Consider the following 20,673-nt stretch of genomic DNA (forward strand, 5'->3'; position numbering starts at 1 on the left):
TAATTAATAGAAATTAATTACCAATTAATTATTAATTAAAATATGTACAAACATATATCAATTAATGAATTATTCTTAAATTACTTCCCACCCTATTCCCCTATAAACCCATAACCCGCTACAGAACATATTTATCAATTAATAAATTAATTAAAAATAATTAAAAATTATTTCTCAATTAATTAATTAATAATTCCTACTAATTAATAATTAATTTAACATAATTAAATTACTTCCCACCCTATTCCCCTATAAACCCACAACCCGCTACAGTAGTAAAAGACAATCTTTAATTAAATTAAATTAAAAATAAATAATAAAACATAATAAATACAATATAATATACACTAAATTTATTTAAAAACTGATATTAGTAACATCAAAGTTATTAATTTCGATATTATTGACATCGATATTTACAACTTCGATATTACTGATATCATACCAATATCGATATTAAGACTGTCGATATTACTTACCTTCGATATTTTGTCCCATCAATATTTAAACTTCGATATTTTTGTATATCGATATTTAAAAATCGATATTTTGTCTGTGTACCAAAGCTGATACGGGTCCCAGGACCAAGCCGAGACAGTCAGTTCATATTTTACGTGGCAATTAGAAGCCTGTGTGCAGAGTTATCCTGGCTGTCCTTGGTGTTCAAGAAGGGAGGCGCGGGAGAGCGGGATTTACGGCTCACACAGTGCTAATGGGGAACAGGGTGCAAAAAGTTCATTAAAAAAGGATTAGAGGAGTTCCTTTAAGGTGCAGCGTTGAGTAAAAGGGGTGTTTACCGAACTGGTAATCAACAAGCATTGGCAGTGGCAAGCACAGTAAAAACTTAATTTAACATCTGGGGCCCTGGGGAACAAGGTAGCTGCCAGAAACTTCAGGTCAGGACTACATTTCCCACAATGCACTGGACAATCAACTTCTAGGCAGTCTCTTGGAGACCACGAAGCCAGTGATTCTTCGTTTTCAGTATGTTGTTTTATCAGTGGTTGCAGGGGACTAGTGCCACTAGTACATGGGAGAATGGTGATGCCTTTGGCTCTCAGAGGGGTCCTTCTGTCTGGGGGACCAGAGTTTAATTCCAGGATAAGCCACATTCATGCAGTTCCAGGAAGGTTGACATAGGTGCAGAGTATCCCTCCTTTGGTTTGTGCAGCTCATGTTATCGGAGACATCGGTCTCTTCTTTTGTCCTTGTTGCATGTCAGATCAGAACTGAAGTTCTGGTGTCAGGGGTAGCCTTTAAATATTAGATTTGGGGGTGTGGGTGCCAGTGGCAATTAGGCTACTAGCACCAGCAGCTAATCCCCCCTGAGGTGACCATTTCCGTGGGGTGAAGGTCACCTTTTCTACACAGTACCACTATTCTACCACTATAAACAATTGCAGAAGTCTTCCTTAGTGGTGCAGACCATGTAGCCCACCCTAGAAGTATGGCTGGCCTTCTGAGGGTGCACACCTCCTGAATACATAATTTACCCACCTGCCCAGGTGCAAATGTAGCTGGGGTAGAGAAGGGCTGTTTCCTCCTTTGGGAGTCAGTCTGATTGCGTATCACAGGTCATGCAGCTTTTGAAGTCTTGATGTGCCACTTCACTAGCCATCCTGTTGGGGAGGTGTGACCTCCTTCCCATTCTGACCATTGTTTTGGACTCCTGTGAAAGTCCAAATCTCCTGACAGGGGGTCAGATTTCTGTCTTGGCCACGGCAAATGTGGACTGGCAGTAAGAACACCAGAAAGGCTGGGGCAACTAAGTGGGCAACCACTTAGGTAGCCACCTGGGTGGATGTGTGATGGTACATCGCCAACCGTTACAACGCCAGGAAGGCCCAAGCAGTTTTTACATCGTTAAAGGCATTACATCGCACGCATTCACTGCGCATGCTTTTCCCACGCTATTGTAGTGTCTCTGCTGCTTTAGGCAAATACAACGCAGTTCACGAAATCGCATGCTAGGTCATCGTTTTTTCCACTGTGTTTATTAAGTATCTGGGGCATGGTGCATTGTAATCTGGACTTTTTAGTTTATATAGTGTAAAAATATATGGCAACATACACTCACCAATCGATTCCGAAAAAATGTTCTACATTCTTTCAATTAAAGGCTGTCTATTGTTTTATGTTGCAAAAGTGCTTTTGGGGCTTAGTAACACGAAATGTACATTGCAAAGTATCAATAAAAATTGGTTTTACTGAGACACTATTCAAACAAGCGCATACCACAAAAGTCCTACCACACACTGTGTGTTGCGCAATGCTAATTGTTTTGTGTTTATTAGTTACTTGAATAATCTAGTGCACGCATCTGTCATCTTTCACGCACGCATTGTAGCACTCATGTCGCATCATCTGCTACAGTGCTCATGTCGCATCTGCACGCATGTGGCATGTTATATGTCATCTTCTGCATTTTTTTTGGACCCATTTTTAAAAATAAGCCATGTGTACCGCATTTCAATTTTTCAGCCTTGGCATTAAGGATCTTGACAATTCCACACAGTTCTGCCACATAACTATATATTTTTCCAGAATACCTGAAAGCACTAGGCAGATATTGTTTTTCCAAATATAAAAAGAACAGAGAACAGCGTCCTCGTCTTCAATCCAAAAATCGTGTTATCTGTACAGAATTATTTACTGTATTAATCCTTGCATTTGTGTTACCACTATTCCATCTGCCGTGGCTATGATAATTGCATCTTCATCTCCCGTGGGTATGCTATGACGTAATCTGTCACGCATCCCATGTCATCGCAGTCATCTTGTGGATATGCTATGACGTCATCTGTCACGCATCCCATGTCATCGCAGTCATCTTGCACGCAATTCCACACAGTCCTGCCACATAACTATTTATTTCTGCAGTCTTTTTCCAGAATACTTGAAAGTACTAGGCAGATATTGTTTTTCCAAATATAAAAAGAACAGAGGGCAGCGTCCTCTGTCTTCAATCCGAAATTAGTGTTATCTGTACAGAATTATTTACTGTACTAATCCGTGTCTTTGTGTTACCACAATGGCATCAACCGTGGCTATGCTAATCGCAGCACGTGGAATCAATTGTAGCTATGACGTCTCCTGTCACGCATAATGTCAACTCACGCATAATGCCATCTTCCATCTCCCATTTCATGGCATAATGTCATAATCCGTCATTTCCCGTGTTGTCATTGCTAGATCTCCCGTGTTGCCATTGCTAGCGATGTAAAACACGCAGTGTCGTTGGTAGCAATGACATCACCTGTCACGCATAATGTCATCTCACACATAATGTCATCTTCCATCCCTCCCATGTCATAATGTCTTAATCCGCTATCTCCCGCGTTCGCATAATGTCATCTCACGCATAATGTCATCTTCCATCTCCCAAGTCATGGCATAATGTCATCTCCCGCGTTGTCATTGCTCCATCTCCAGCGTTGCCATTGCTAGCGATGTAAAGCACGCGGTGTCATTGGTAGCTATGACATCACCTGTCACGCACACAGTCCTCCCACATAACTATAAATTGCAGATATTGTGTTTCCAAATATGAAAAGAACAGAGGGCAGCATTAATGGCATCTGCCGTGGCTATGCTAATCGCAGCACGCCGTGTCATTCGTAGCTATGACGTCACCTGTCGCGCATAATGTCATCTCATGCATAATGTCATCTTCCATTTCCTAATGTCATGGCATAATGTCATAATCTGTCATCTCCCGCGTTCTCATTGCTAGATCTCCCACATTGCCATTGCTAGCGATGTAAAGCACACAGTGTCATCTGTAGCTATGACGTCACCTGTCACGCATAATGTCATTTCACACATAATGTCATCTTCCATCCCTCCCATGTCATAATGTCATAATCTGTTATCTCCCGCGTTCGCATAATGTCATCTCACGCATAATGTCATCTTCCATCTCCCAAGTCATGGCATAATGTCATAATCCGTCATCTCCCGCGTTGCCATTGCTCGATCTCCAGCGTTGCCATTGCTAGCGATGTAAATGTGAATGGGCATTAGTAGCATGCGCTCTAAAAGCATGCAATGTAAAGCCTCCTGCGATGTGAAAGTCGCGTTGCGATGGCAGCGCGTGAAAACACCGTTGTTGTAATGGGTGTTTCCCAACTGGGTGCATGCCACATCATCCGCAACGTGAGATTCGTGTCAGAGGTGATAAGGCATGTTGTTTGCTACCATATATGACATATTTAGGTGGTACCATAATGGAGCTGGCAACCTATCATGTATAGTGTCCTTAAATGTTAAAGGCCACAATAGGGACATTTAAGCTTGCACTTACATGTCCATACCTTTAATATAATGCACCCTGCCTCCTGGGCTCAGGAGGCCTTCTTTATGAGTGTCTGGCATATATTACAAGTAGTGCAGTGACTTTGTCACACATGGTGAGAGAAAAGTCGAGTTTGAGCAGTTTGCACTGCTCCTACAGTCTGCAATTGCTTGCCTGCTGTTGGTCGTTTGCATGGGTCACTCAGGGAGGCACAAACAGTGCTTCAGACCCTGGTGACCCCTTTAACACCCATGTCCCTGGGTACCACTGGTACCATATTACAATCCTGGTCAGGGTAAGTCACATCACACCGTAAATTATCCTGTGCTCACCCTCTGGTAGTTTGGCACAGAGCAATCAGGCTTAGGGGCAATGTGTAAAGTATTTGTGCAACACTTCAAACAGTAACACAGTGAAAACACTACAAAATGCTTCCACACCAGGCTAAAAAAATATAGAGAATATTTTAATAAATAGAACAAGAACAATATGGCAAAAATCCAACAAGTAGACGTCGAGACATGAATTTTTAAGGAATGAAGGCAAAATAGAGCTAAAAAAAAAGCTCTTAAATAAGATACCTGGTCGCACTGGATCAAGGCAAAGTCAAAGGTTCAGGCCAACTGAGAAGGAGAGCAGGCTGGATGCAAGGATCCACTTGGGCCCGCTGAACCAAAGTACCTTGGCCCGGGAAGCGTTGTCATAGATGAAGATGCTAGGTGCAGTCGTAGTGATGCTTCTGTGTCAAGCCACACAGTGGCGAGATGTGTCAATTTTCTCCATGCAACTGCAACAATGTGTCAGTTCAGAGTGTGAGGCACTGGTTCCGAATGTGAAGTGCGGCTGTTGGTCCTCCAGTAGGTGATATGTCAATTCTGAAGGTTAGCAATGGTAAAGTGCTCAGAGTCCTAAAGCCAACAGAAAATAGGTCCGAAAAGAAGGAGGTGAAGGAGGAAGGCAAAACGTTTGGGTTGACCCTTCAGAGACGGCCATTTTCCAACACAAAGGGTTTATAGGGGGACTAAAGTACTTTGCCAGTTGGGGTTACCAATTCCTACATATCAGTTTTAGGGAGAGAATACTGTCATTGGGGCCTGGCCAGCACTCTCCAGCGACCTTTCAAAGTCATAACCATCAGCATTGGGGCAAAAGGTGGGGGTGACCATAAAAAAGTGCACTTTCCTACAGTAGTGTAGTAATATTGATCAATTTGTATTGGTCTTTTGGTTTTTAATCTAACCAATATCATGTTATTGATTAATTTTTTTGATTGAAAACAATTCACACAATTAGAACATCTGACTAGAGTACACTTATCTGCATTCCAGCTGCTCCCTGCTAGTATGCACTGTTGGAGTCACAGACGGATTATTTCTGATCTGTGGGGTTGTAGAGGAAGTGTAATAGTTAATGGTAGTGCAGTAAGAGTCCAGGCAGGAACCACCAGAAGGATCTGACACAAGTGAATGTCTCACATGTCATTCACTCACCAATACCACCCATGTAAAACAAGGGGCTAGATGTAGGTAAATCAGATTTACCAATTCATAAATACCGAATTTTACCTATTCGGTATTCATGAATCGGTAAATCTGATGTAGGTAATCATTCGGTAACAAATACCGAATCGGTAGAATTCGGTATTTACCGATTCGGTAATTACCGAATCGGTATTTGCCATTGATTCCAATGGGCCTTGAAGCCCATAGGAATCAATGGCAAATACTGATTCGGTAATTGCCGAATCGGTAAAAATACCGACTTGCCAAGGGGGACAGGGTGTCACTTTGACACCCTGTTGCACCCCTGTTTCTTGTTTGTGTGCCAAGTGACACACATACATGTGTGCCACATGGCACAGGTGTACATGCACAGATGCGCATGTACACAGGAATTAGTTATTTACCATGCAATAGTATTACATGGTAAATAACGAATTCTTAGGGGCCTGTGGCACTGTTTGCAGTGCCACCTACATCTGGATTTACAGAATCGGTAAATTTACCGATTCTGTATTTTACCGAATCGGTAAATTTACAGATTCTGCAAAATAAAGGCCCCCTACATTTCAATACCGAAATACTGGTCGGTAACGGCCGAAATCGGCCGTTACCGACTGGCATTTGGTCTCCTACATCTGGCCCTAAGATCAGGGTGTTACGCAATTGTATAAAGGGCAACAAATGGATGTCTGAGTGAAGGAAAAGTTTTTCTCATTGGCATCTAAAATTGAATGTCCTTTCAGATGAACGTGGCTTTTGCAGCAAGTCTACAGTTGGGGCCATATTTATGGTAAAAGTCATGCAGTGCAGTGCAGAAAGTCACCTTGCTGCGCTGGGCTGTATGACAAGGAAAGGGTAGGAATGCACAGCATTTAAAAGAATACGGTGCATTCCTGCCTCTCACCCTGCGCTGACACCTTTTGTTTACCTAGCACCAATGCTGGCAGCTGCAACATGGTTGCACACTAAAAGTAACAAGAAGAACTGAAGATACTTCTCCTCGTTATGACCCACCTGCAAAGGCATAGCATTTTGATAGCATTCCCAATTCTACTACTTTGAGTAAATCTGGGAATCCGTCTAAATCCATGGAAGTTCCATGGGAACACACAATCAAAACATCCATAGAATGCCTCCCCGGTGCAGAGTAATACAGTGTGGAGATTTTCACTACGTTGTATTACTTTGGATTTATGAAGCCACTCAGGGCCATGCAAGGTGGCCTTGGTTTGCATGGTGTGGCTTCCTAAATAGCATTTAGGGCTTGAATTTTGCAAGCGCGATGCAACCCCACTCATAAATATGCCCCTAACTGTTCAAATTTGATACATGAATTAAAATCACCTTTGATAACCTTTGGCATGACCACTCTAACAAACCAAATGTGAAACATACATGGAATCATGTATGAAAAGACAAAAAGATGGATAAAACTGTGATTACCTGTAAGATTTTATCCTGGTTTGAATTAAGAAATAAAATCTACCTGAAGCTCATCTTCATTGCTCAGCAAGAAATAGCCCCATTCCTGGATGACCTATAATAGTTCACATAATCCCCACTGTGGCTAAGAGATCGAACAGTTGGTATATCATATGGATCTCACAAAAAAGACACAGGAAAGGATGACAAATGAGCCCTTGGACTTCGAAGTCACATAGGTTTATGAAGAGCCCTAAATTCCTTAAACCAGGGAAGTAACGAAGGCCTCTGCACCCCCTGTGGTGAGGGGGACAACAGGTGTAGGGAGACCCATCCAAACAATGGCAATTAATATATTTAAGATACGGGAGCTCCAGGGGCCCTTATGACAGGGGGCTCATCATTTTGCATTACACCACTGCCAAATCAGCATGTTAGTAATTGCAGATGGGGCAAATTTACTTCATTTCAGAAATAAATTAAAATGTGGTTAGAGCCTCACTAACCCAATAATTACAGCAATCAGGAACCCGTTTTGCTGCAGCATTATGCACAAAGGTGAAAGCTGGGGTTTACACACGTACAAAACAAGCATTTTCAATTAAATAGGTCTCACATTTGTGAGAGTTATAGCCATTGGCGTTGTAAATGTAAATGTTTTTACTTATGTGTTTTGGAGTGTAGTGGATGTATGAGGTGTGTAGTGGAATTATGTGGGATGTTGTGCAGTGTAATTGTGTGGATAGAAATTATGTGGTATTTAGTGTATCGGAATTATGTGAGTTGGGTTGTGTTTTATGAAGAGTAATTATGTTGTATTGTATTTGTGTGGTGGACTTTAATTATGTGGTGTGCTGTTTAATTTTGTGGTGTGATGTGTAACTATGTTGTGTGGATTGTATGTATGTGGTGTGCTTGAAGCACGGGTCACAAGTGTTTGTTAGCAAATTGAATAACCTGTGCACAGGCAAGACTCAAACAATTGAACCAAATCAAGGTTATTTACATATAGTGACAATATCAATAGGTTTTGTATTTGCGAGACTTAGAGATATTGGTGTTGTAAATATAAATGTCTTTTACTTATCTGTTATCAACTGTAGTGGATATAGGTGTTGTTTGGTGGAATTATGTGGTTTGTTTTTGAATTGGTAGTTGAGGCATTCTGTGGTGTGAAATTGTGTGGTGTGGATTGTATTTGCCTAGTTACATTTTGGGGCATGGTGTGCAGTGGAGTTATGTAGATAGTAATTACGATGTATTCTGGTGTATTGGAAGATATGTTTGGTGGGATTGTGTGTTCTGTAGTTTAATTATTTGGAATGTTATTTTGTTTTGTGTAGAGTTATGTAGTGGAGTTGTAATATCTAATACTTTGTAGAATTTTGTGGTATGATGTGTAAATATGTGGTTTGTATTGGATGTATGTGTTATGTTATGTAAGTGCGTTGTTGAACAGAAATATGTCTTTTTGGCGAATTATGTGGTGTTGAATGGAAATGTGTTGAGTTGAATTGTGTGGTGTGAAGTGAAATTATGTAGATGTAATTATGTGGCATAGTGTGGAGTCTTTTATGTCAATTTTATGTATTTGTAAAATAAAGTCGCTATGTGGTTTATTTTTTGAAACACCATTCCCCCCTCACAAAGTTGAGTCTCTAAAGAAACAACCAGTGTAGTTTATTGTTCAAGGGCAAAAAATAAAATAAAGATAGGGAGAGATCTAAGACCTTTCCCTGAAGTAAAACATTTTTAAAATCAGATGAAATGTGCACATTTTGTTGTGCAACAATAATGTACATAGAAAAGATGTTTTATTGCGTTTGCAGATTTACAGGTAACATCTGTAGCAGATGGATCATTTCAAGAACCTGTAGTGGCTCAGTTATTTTGTAGGATTTTACAGGCTGTGTAGTGAGATAAACAGATTAGACATCTTACGAAGATGAACAAAACATACAAAAATTAGAATTTGTACAGTACTGGGCACTATGGGCAATATCGTTATGCAGCAAATAATTTAACGTCCTTTATATCTAAAATTTGGAAGGAGATTAATGCAAAGCGTCCTTGCACCTTATGGTTAATGGTTGTGTGTGAGTGTGGAATGGTGTTATGTATGTGTGTTCCTATTTAATAAGAGTGATTGTGGTTGGAGGGCACTGTAGAAAGTGTGTGAAGGAGAGAGTAGCAGAACCTGTTTTAATCTAGGTGTGCCGGTTTTGGGAGCTTAACCATCCAGTCCAAGACGTAAATCTGTGGAAAGGAGGGCCGTATCTGTTATGTTTGGCCTGGTGGAAAATAACCTAATGACAATCTGTGAAGAAAAGTTTGAATGTACACTGTTTCTATTTTCTCCATACATGGTATAGGCGCTTGCATATGGAACCGGACTTGAGTGAATGGAGTGTAATTTATACAAAATGTCAAAAAGCACCCTTTGTAACTGTGATATATTGAAAAGTACTTTGTATGCGCTTACATTTGTAGAAACATCGTGTTCCAAGGAAAGTTTACTGTCCCAGAAATAACCTGTGTAAAGGGCTTTAAGTGGGCCGGGTCTCACCAGTGATAGAGCGTGATGTTATTCTGAAATTTGTAGGGGTGCATCATAAACCCCGTTAGTCCGCATCCGTATGTAATCTGGGTTGAACTAAGCATTTAATCATTAGAAAATGTGATGTCATTATGAACAATGTATGTGTAATGTTAGGAAATGAGTTCATGTTAGCTGAAAGTGTAATCAACATCTAAAATGTGACTGCCTATTGTTAGTGCTTCATGAATTAGTTTGTGTGTAGTGTAATACATTAGATTTAAACGTGCACTATAAAAGTATGCGCGTGTAGGATTGACAAAAGGAGTTTTAGGGTAAAGAAATGTAACGCTTTGAAATGCAATGTTATTATTTTCTTGTAGGTTTGGATGCGTAAAGACCACTGTTTCTTATGTTAGCTGAGTCGCGAAGGCCTGAAATGCATTTTCCCTTGGGAAGGCTCTCAGTAGAATGTAGTCAGCATATTTGTATGTGCAAGATTGATTTGTTCACATGCTTTCCATTGCAGGTGCAAAGACATTTTCCTCGTTAGCTAGACTGATGCTCTTTGTTTTAGGAGTTAGATATGGAGGAGACCTGTTACAAAGTAGCAGTGGAATTCGATAATTGTAAACTTGCTGGAGAAGCCTGGGATCCAAGGACAACTCAACCATTCTTGGACGAAGCACAAGTTATGGAAAATCACCTGCCGAAGATGTGCATCCAGAGGAGGTGTTTTGGGCATGTTTTAGGAGTTGTACATTTTGTATTAGGGACAGTGCCCCGGGGAAAAAGAGGAAAACGAGGCAGAGAGGGCTGATGAGAACAGAGAGCCATTAGGAGGGTAAGAGAAGGGATTGATTCTAGGATGAAGACTTAGATAGTTTCTGACCCTCTCAAAAGTGAATGTACTTCTTAGGAAAACTGACACCTTTTCTCGACTTTGCCTGAAAGATGTTATGTAGGGATGTTACCTTAGTGTTAGAGTATGGACAGAATTAACCAATTAATTTTTCCTTTCTGTAAATTGATAAAGACTAATTTAGATATTGGATCAATTGTTGCTTGTTTAATATTTTTGGAATTACTTATCCTATTCACTTTGCACTGAATTAGGTTAATCCGTAGAAAGAATTTTGTGCTGGTGCCCATGTATTTTTTCAAAGCGGTACAAAAGGGGGTGGCGATGGACGGAGCATCTGAACCAATCAAACACTCACACCCAGTCAACAGATCTGGGTTTAATCCATCACCGTTCTTTAGCCCACTCTGCCACCCCAGTTAATACATGGCCATATGCAAATCAGTCTGACCCTGTGCCTCATGGGAACAGTCCAGCCCGAACTGCCAAGCCATGCCTTCCCTGGACCGGAAGCAAGCTTCCGAGGACCAGTTTCTAGCATTTCAGACGTCTTCAGCCCGGCTTGCTTGAATCCAGTAGCAAAGTGAGCAAGGGACTCACGTCTGAGCATACCCTGCCAACTTATGGCAAACAAAGCGGTACAAAAGGGGGTGGCGATGGACTGAGCATCTGAACCAATCAAACACTCGCACCCAATCAACAGATCTGGGTTTAATCGTCCATCATCCCCTTTTGTATCGCCATGTATTTTTTCAGCCTCGTTATGAGGTGCTTGTATGTTCAATGATTCTTGTCTTTGTAATAAAACCCTTAAATTGTAAGTTGGAGTCAGTGATCTTTCTGAGTCTAAATTTATAAGTCTTATTGAGGAAGGTGATTGTATTGGTTTTCTCCCCTTTACACTTCTCACCAGATAAAAATGTCCAGTCTACCAAAGATCCTTATAATTAGTAAGATCTGATAAAATTGAGATAAGGATCTGGCGTTGGTAGCAGAGTAGGATGGTTATCTCTAGAGTATGAGGAGATCTAGAGGTAGGTAGTCATTGAGTCTGTATAGTTGTAGAGCCCAAGGGGATGGTTGTCCAGCAGATTGCGAGCGGAAGATGACAGATGGAAATCGACGGAGACTGACGGTGCGGGGAAGGCAGCAGTTCGTGGGAGAGTGAGCATGAACAGTGTTGTGTGTCTGTCAGATTGCAGTGTTGTTTTGGTTGTGTGATGTCTTGCGGAATTGGAATGAGAGTTGAGTGATTGTAGTTTCGGGCCGTAAGCGTGCCGTCCATGAGATTTGATTTTGATATCCCAGGATAAGAGATCGTGGTGTAGAAGACACCCCGAGTTGAAATTGTCTGACTGGAGATTGTGGGAGTCATGAGACGTCGCTGACTAACCCACGGGTGATAGAAAAATGTGTGTGTGAGTAACCAACGCAGGTCATGGGTTATTCTATGAGGAAACTAGAGTGATTGGATCCTATCAATTAAGTACAGAATTGTCCAGCCATTCGTAGGTAGATAGTCTTTGGCAACTGTGCGGTCACTTCACGGACAGTTGTCAGAGTTGAAGTCGACAATTGTGAGAGACTGTCCGGTTGTTTTGTAGACAGACAGTCAGAGAAGTGACTGTTCGGTCGTTTTGCAGACAAACAGTTGTTTAATTGTATGAAAGAGACACATGAGTGTGTAAGAGACAAATTCTAAAGGAGGGGAACTGCTGCAAGTGGAGGAAGAGTGACTTCAGAGAGTGCCGCACTGCGATAGGTCGGGTGGGGTGAAGCAGCGCTGTTATTCGTGGATTGTTGTCAGGAAGTAAACGAACGCTGTGAAAAGAGGAAAACTTGATTTCACCATGAATTGTTTTAAAGTTTTATGAGATATGTGTAGAGGAGATAGGAGGGTGGTTACTCTTGGATGAGAAGAATCTCCATCTGAGGATACCCCAGCCCATTACATGGCCACGAATGTGGGGTTGCATACCATACTTTGGCTCAAGAATTGGCATAAAATGACTGAAGGAAATGAAGAATTGACTTTTTCCCGCTATGGTACCTTTAGGTTGGTAGTGTTGTACCAATTGAAAACAGTGATGTCTTCCTTACGACCCCTGCCCAGACCAACTCAGTTTGGGGCGCTCCATGGGTGGATTAGAGCAGCCCATGACAGGAAGAGAGATCAAAGTCACGAAAGAGTAAAAAAGCCAATCAGGGCATTTTAAGATGCGAGATGGGATTCATTGGAGAAAAAATGGAGAGTAGAAACTATTGAGGGAGAAGGGTGTGGAGGAGGATGATAGCGACACCGATGACAGCTTGATAGAGAGACTATTATGAGAGAAGCCACCTCCATACAATCGGATTCAGTAGAGGGAAAGGCAGGAACAAAAGAGGGAAATGGAGGATCACAGACTCAGCCTAGTGCGACAGTGGTTGGGAGAATTTCAATAAGTACAGAAGGGATGGGAAAGCAGACCCCAGTAAGATCAGAGACCCATGGAGTTACAGGTGTTACGAGGTTACCGGATGCTCTTACAGTGCCGGTTACCATTGGCCCTAAAGTGTCGGTGTATGAGCCAGATAAGGTGAAGAATGGGAGTCTAGCACAGTCAGAAGCAGGAAAAGGAAATGGCTCAGGAGGAAATGGTACAGTAAGTGGAATAGCTCACCTACTGGGACCCATAGAATTGAGTCCCCCATTGCCAGCCAATACGGACTCCTCAAGGGGACAAGTTGATGGAAGGACAGTGAGGCCAATGTCTCTTGCTGACTCAAGATCTGATCTAAGGATGTGGAAACACCCATGAGGAACTAGAATGACAGGATGATAGGAGGTTGGGACCACGGAAATGTAGGTAATAGACCAGCTCTTAGGGATATTACGAAAGGGATCTTATGTGGAGATTAGAGTAATGACAACAAAGTTTGCCATAAGAGCAAAGATGTTGGATATGGTGAGGTTGAAGGCTGAGGTAGATAAGATCAGACATGGGAACTTGCCTTTGGAGAGGGTGGATCTTTATGAGCCTGATGAGTTGTTGTGGAGAAAGATGTGACTCGTAAGGCAAGGTCAGCACATGAGAAGTTAACAGACTTGGCAAAAAGATACAAGGTAGACCTGTCCAAAACTAAGATTGTGCAGGGAAGTCATAAGTTGCAGTTCAGTGACCAGGAATTGGAAGAGAAAAGAGTTATAGGGCTGAAGGCTCACATCAGGGAATTGATCATAGGGATACGTGCATGGACTATGCTTGACAAGTGGGAAGAAAGATGGTCCAAAAAGAGCACCGAAAAGACTGTAGGAGAGACACTGCCTCCAGCAGGGAGAATCTGTGGAGAAGTGTGGCTCACTGGTTAGAGGAGGCAGACCTGGAAACAGATATCAGCCCGGGACCAGGGTTCGATTCCCGGCTCAGCGGGGTCTTGAGTCCTAAAATGTCCATGGACTTGACAATTCTCGCTCCGGTGCCTACTCGATTCACAGGTTCACACTCTGCGACTCTGGGCAAAAGCTTGCTTAATCTCCACAACGGCCCCTCGTGGCGGGATGCCTGGCTTTCACCTTGCGGATACCCTGCCGGGGTTATCTCACAGGGGAATACCAGGACGGGTTCCCTAAGCAAGTGCTTAGAAACCGCTGGGTGATTTGCGCTATATAAATTCCTGTACATTTACATTTACATTTACAATGGTGGGAGTAGAGAATTACCGTTTGCGAGAGGTATCCAATGGAGGGTATATGCATGTGGTTTGGAGTAGAGGTGATTTGGCAGCCTTTAGGAATGAGTTTCCTTGGTTGAGGGCTAAGGGTGGGCGGGCAGCTACGCTCCGTGCACAGAGTGTGCGTAATGCCGGCTTCTACGCATTTTGCATAGCAGGCGTAGAATTCGGCACTACGCACGCTCCGCAGACGGTGCGTAGCTGGCTGCCACCCGCCTCCCTCCAGCCCTCCCTAAATACTTTAATTTAAATGTTAGAAAGAATTAAAAGGCACTTACCTTGCCCGCCTCGTCCCCGGGGCTCCCTCTCTTCATCGCTGCCGTCTTGGGTACTAATGCGCATGCTCGGGCGGCTGCGCATGCGCATTAGTACCCAAGACGGCGGCGATGAAGAGAGGGAGCCCCGGAGACGCGGCGGGCAGCGGCGGGCAAGGTAAGTGCCTTTTAATTCTTTCTAACATTTAAATTAAAGTATTTAGGGAGGGCGGGAGGGAGGGAGGCCTGCGGTGCGTAGTGGGGCTACGCGGAGTGCAGAGGTGGGCGTAGTTTCTCGCCCACTTCACGTAGCTCCGCGAAGCCCCACTACGCCCAATACGCCCAGGCCTAGGAGAAACCTGGTAAATGGTACAAGCAGGTTGATCATTTTTTAAAGATTTTGACGGTGTTGTGGGTTGATTTGAACACATTGTTTGACATTGTAGTACCAGACAACTTGTTGGCAGCTGGTAAGGTTGCAGTTGCTTGGCTGACTTCTGAACCAGATAGGGATCCTGCTAAGAATGGTCCTTCACCTATTGTCATGAAAAAGTTTGAGCAAGTAATCATGTGGTTGCAATCTAAGATATCTCCACAGGACTTTGATTGGGTTAAGATAGATCGAATCATTCAGGATCTGAAGGAAACCGTGCATGAGTATTATGAGAGGCTCATACAGGCCTTTAAGCAGTACAGTGGGCTAGATACCTTAGACTCCAAGGATATGGAACAGTTTGTTTACAAGTTTGTCTTAGGCTTGAGACCAGAAATTTGCTTCATGATTCAGCATCATTCAGCAACCTGGCTTTTCACTCAGGCGCATTGCTGAGCTGCTCCCCCTCTTCTGTGACCTTTGCGTTCGTTCCTTTCTACAGCGCCATGAAGCCCCCGGATGTACGAGCGCTTACAAATACCTACTAACATTAACATTAACATTAACATCATCTGATCTGCTGGCAAAATAAGTCAGTCGATGAAATATTACGATCTACCAAGTATTGCAGTGACGAGGTGGACTCGAAGCACAGAAAGCTTAAAGATAAGCTGATGCTAGTCCAAGTGCAAACTGCAGACAGGAAACTCCAGGTACAGCCAGGTGGAGGAGCGCTAGGAAGTAGACAGACAGGGGAACAATCAGGCAGGAGCTCAGAATGTCCCTACCACGAGACCGTGGGTCCCGACCCCTGCGCACATTTACCAGTGGGATCTACCCAACTTTAGTAATACTCTCTATGCAATAATACAAAATATTTCACTACTTAGTTGAACATTTATTTTGACACCATAAATATTCACTTGTTGCACATAGTGTTAAATCATGAAACTTAATTTACATGCAGTACATATCATGCTGTAATTTTTTGAGTTCAAAAAATTACAGCATGATATGTACTGCATGTAAATTAAGTTTCATGATTTAATAGAGGTGATAGCTTGATAGATAGATAGACTGAGGGTCATAGATAGATAGATAGATAGATAGATAGATAGATAGATAGATAGATAGATAGATAGATAGATAGATAGATAGATGGATAGATAGATAGATAGATAGATAGATAGATAGATAGATAGATGGATAGATAGATAGATAGATAGATAGATAGATAGATAGATAGATAGATAGATAGATAGATAGATAGATAGATAGATAGATAGATAGATAGATAGATAGATAGATAGATAGATAGATAGATAGAGTGAGGGCGATAGAGTGAGGGCGATATATAGAGCAAAAGATAGATTTAGTGCGATAGATAGATAGATAGATAGATAGATAGATAGATAGATAGATAGATAGATAGATAGATAGATAGATAGATAGATAGATAGATAGATAGATGGTTGTTGTGAGTGTGGTTATGTGTGGTTGTGTGTGTTGCGTTTGAGTTTGTGTGTATTGATGTTTTGTTGTGATTTGGGTTGTGTGTGTGATTGTGGGTTTGTGTGCGTGGTTGTGTGTTTTAGTGTGTTTGTGTGTGGTTGTGTGTTTTTGTAGTTGTCTTCTTGTGTTTATGTGTTTGTTGTTGTTGTGTGCATGTTGTTGTGTGCATGTGTTTGTGTGCGTGTGTTTGTGTGCGTGTGGTTGTGTGTGTGTTGTTGTGTGAGTAGTTGTGTGTGTGTGTGGTGATGTCTGTGTGGTTGTGTGTGTGGTGTTGTGTGTGTTGTGGTGGATGTGTGTGTGTGCTTGTGTGTGTGGGAGGGGTTTGTTTGTGGGGTTGTGTGTGTGTGTGTTTGTGTGTGGTGTTGTGTGTGTGGGGTTGTGTGTGTGTTTGAGTGTTTCAGGGGTGTTGTGTGTGTGTTGTTGTGTGTGTGTGGGGGGGGTTTCTGTGTGGCGGTGTTGTGTGTGGGGGTGTTGTGTGTGTGGGGTGGTGTGTGTGGGTGTGTATGTGTGTGTGTGTGTGTGGGGGTGGTGGTTGTGTTTGTGGGGTTTGTGTTGGGTGTGAGTGTGGGGGTTTCATTGTGTGTGTGCGGTGTTATGTGTGTGTGATTGTGTGGGTGGTCTTGTGTGTGTGTGTGGTGAGGCTCTGTGTGTGTGTTTGGGGGAGTTGTGTGTGTGTGTGGTGGAGTGTGTGGTGTGCGTGTGTCTAGATAGTTTTTTTTTAATTTAAATCCTAGATGTGTGAATGTTCCACTATAAATGTAATGTTTGAAAGTGTTGCGATGTAGTTTTTTTTTAATGCTTTACTTTTTTTTGATTGACGTGTCTGTCAGCCAATGAGATTCTTACATTTGTTTACGTTGCGTAACAATTTATGTGCGTATTGTTGGAAATCCCCATATTCGTGAAGGTGCGCTTGGTGTAAGGAGTGTCGGGTTTGCTACGGGTTTCCTGCATTGCTCGACAGGTACATTTATTGTTTCTTTTTTTCTCTTTGTGTTGTTTATGTCATTTCTCAACTTGCTGTTGTTTTCAAATGTTTTATTTGTATGCTAGTGTATGTTTATTGCTAGTAATTATGTATTTTTTGTAAGTAACTTTTATGTCCCTTTGCAAAGGTGTGTCAGCTGTTAATGTATTTTATGAAGTGTAAATTAATTGTCTGTTGTATGCAAATTATAACTTTCTTTGTAAAGTAGTTCTGTATTTTATTTAAGTGTGGTTATGCAGTGCTTTTGATGACTATATTACAAACTAAAGTTGTCATACTGTTATTGATTTAATATTGTAAATTGGATTTTTTTAAAACTGTTGTGTGCATTGTTGGCTGTTGGTGTGTGCTTGTAGTAAGTGTGCATTGATGGATTCCGGTGTGTGTGCCAGTTTGAAGTGTGCAATTCCAACCTTTTAGCCTGTTGGTTTTTGCCTGTCCTACCGTCTTCGTTGAAATCACCTGCTGTGATGCAGCTGATTAAAGAGTTGATACACATTTCCCCCCTAACCATTTGTGATGACACAGTGTAATATTTAATTTGGTCCTGATGTTTCTTCTGTGCATTGATTTAGACAGTGCTTATTAACCAGAAAATATATATTTTTAAAATCACCCACAAAAGCTGACTTCTGTGACACTGAGATTGGTATAAGCAAACAACATGTTTTGTAAGTGTTAAACATTGTCTTTAATCCATTTCATCATCCGGCCGATTATTGAGGATACCTGTTTTAAAAAAAAATAGGTTGTTTAACATTTTTGACTGCAAAGCTTCCTCCTCGGTTCCTGTCAGATGGTTTTCTTAGTTCTCTTTGTATTCGACTGAGCTATTCACTTTTCTCTCTGTCATGAAGCCTGAAAAACATTAGGGCATGCTCGAGCTCACTTCCGGGAAGCACAGTTTGCTTGTAACTTATCTGAAGCAATGTTCCGTATTCCGAAATGTGCTTTTGGAGCCCAATTTTGTTTCTGACTCAGAATGGGGCATAACTTATTTTATTTTAAGACATGTCCAAATACTAAATTCGAATTATTGTCTCACTTTTCCCATTATTCCTGCGAGCTGTTGCATATGTATGGTCATGGCGACAGTAATGTGCAAATTATGTATTCTTCGTTATTGTTATGGGATGACCTCACAAAAGTGGCACTATTGTTATTCCTAATGAATTGTGGCATTTGAAGATGGATTTCATTGTTGTACGCTTTTCTTTGTGTGTGTTTTTGTCTTTTGTAGATAGATAGATGGTTGTGTGTGTGTTTGTGTTTATGTGTGTGTTTGACAAAAAGTGTTGTTGTATGTGTGGTTGTGTATGTGGTTGGGTGTGTGTTTGTGTGTGTGGTTGTGTGTTGTTGTGTGTGTATTTGTGTTTGTGTGTGTGGGGTTGTCTGCGGGGTTGTGTTTGTGGTGTGTTGTGTTTGGTGTTGTTTTTGTTGTTGTGTTTTGTGTTTGTGGTTGTGTGTGTGGTTGTGGCAATCTGTGTGTGGTTTTGTAGTTGTGTGTGTAGTTGAGTTTGATTGTGTGGTTGTGTGTGTGCTTGCGGTTGTGTGTTGCCTGTTTGTTTTTGCCAGTCCTACCGTCTTTGTTGAAATCACCTGCTGTGATGCAGCTGATTAAAGAGTTGATACACATTTCCCCCCTAACCATTTGTGATGACACAGTGTAATATTTAATTTGGTCCTGATGTTCCTTCTGTGCATTGATTTAGACAGTGCTTATTAACCAGAATATATATATTTTTAAAATCACCCACAAAAGCTGACTTCTGTGACACTGAGATTGGTATAAGCAAACGACATGTTTTGTAAGTGTTAAACATTGTCTTTAATCCATTTCATCATCCGGCCGATTATTGAGGACGCCTGTTTAAAAAAAAAATAGGTTGTTTAACATTTTTGACTGCAAATCTTCCTCCTCGGTTCCTGTCAGATGGTTTTCTTAGTTCAATTTGTATTCGACTGAGCTATTCACTTTTCTCTCTGTCATGAAGCCTGATAAACATTATGGCATGCTCGAGCTCACTTCCAGGAAGCACAGTTTGCTTGTAACTTATCTGAAGCAATGTTCCGTATTCCGAAATGTGCTTTTGGAGCCTAATTTTGTTTCTGACTCAGAATGGGGCATAACCTATTTTATTTTAAGACATGTCCAAATACTAAATTCGAATTATTGTCTCACTTTTCCCATTATTCCTGCGAGCTGTTGCATATTTATGGTCATGGCGACAGTAATGTGAAAATTATGTATTCTTCGTTATTGTTATGGGATGACCTCACAAAAGTGACACTATTGTTATTCCTAATGATTTGTGGCATTTGAAGATGGATTTCATACTTGTACGTTTTTTCTTTGTGTGTGTTATTGTCTTTTGTAGATAGATAGATGGTTGTGTGTGTGTTTGTGTTTATGTGTGTGTTGGACAAAAAGTGTTGTTGTATGTGTGGTTGTGTATGTGGTTGGGTGTGTATTTGTGTGTGTGGTTGTGTGTTGTTGTGTTTGTGTTTGTGTGTGTAGGGTTGTCTGCTGTGTTTGTGGTGTGTTGTGTTTGGTGTTGTTTTTATTGTTGTGTTTTGTGTTTGTGGTTGTGTGTGGCTGTGGCATTATGTGTGTGGTTTTGTAGTTGTGTGTGTATTTGAGTTTGATTGTGTGGTTGTGTGTGTCCTTGTGGTTGTGTGTATGTGGTTGTGTCCATGTTGTTGTGTGTGTGTGTTTGTGTGCATGTGTTTGTGTGTATGTATGGTTGTGTGCGTGTGGTTGTGTGTTTTTGTGTGCTTGTGTGCATGTTGTGTGTGTGGTTATGTGTGTGTGTTTGTGTGTATGTCGTTGTGTGTGGTGTTGTGTGTGGCATTGTGTGTGTGTTTGGGATTGTGTGTGTGTGTGTGGTGTTGTGTGTGTGTGTGGTGTTGTGTTTGTGTGTGCGTGGTGTTGTGTGTGTGGCTGTGTGTGTGGTGGTGGGTGTAAGTGGCTGTGTGTGTGGGGTGGTGGGTGTGTGTGGCTGTGTTGTGGTGGGTGTGTGGGCATGTGTGTTTGGTGTGTGTGTGGGGGGTTTGGGGGGGTGTCTGGGTGTGTGTGGGTGTGTTGGGGTAGTGTGTGTGTTGTGTTGTGTGTGGGTTTGTGTGTGTTTGTGGGGTTGTGTGTGGGGGTTTGTGTGTGTTGAGTTTGTGTGTAGGTGGGTTGTGTGTGTGGTGTTGTGTGTGGGTTCTGTGTGTGTG

The sequence above is a fragment of the Lissotriton vulgaris genome, chromosome 3_1, assembly GCF_964263255.1.
Source record: "Lissotriton vulgaris chromosome 3_1, aLisVul1.2, whole genome shotgun sequence".
In the NCBI taxonomy this organism is placed as follows: domain Eukaryota; kingdom Metazoa; phylum Chordata; class Amphibia; order Caudata; family Salamandridae; genus Lissotriton; species Lissotriton vulgaris.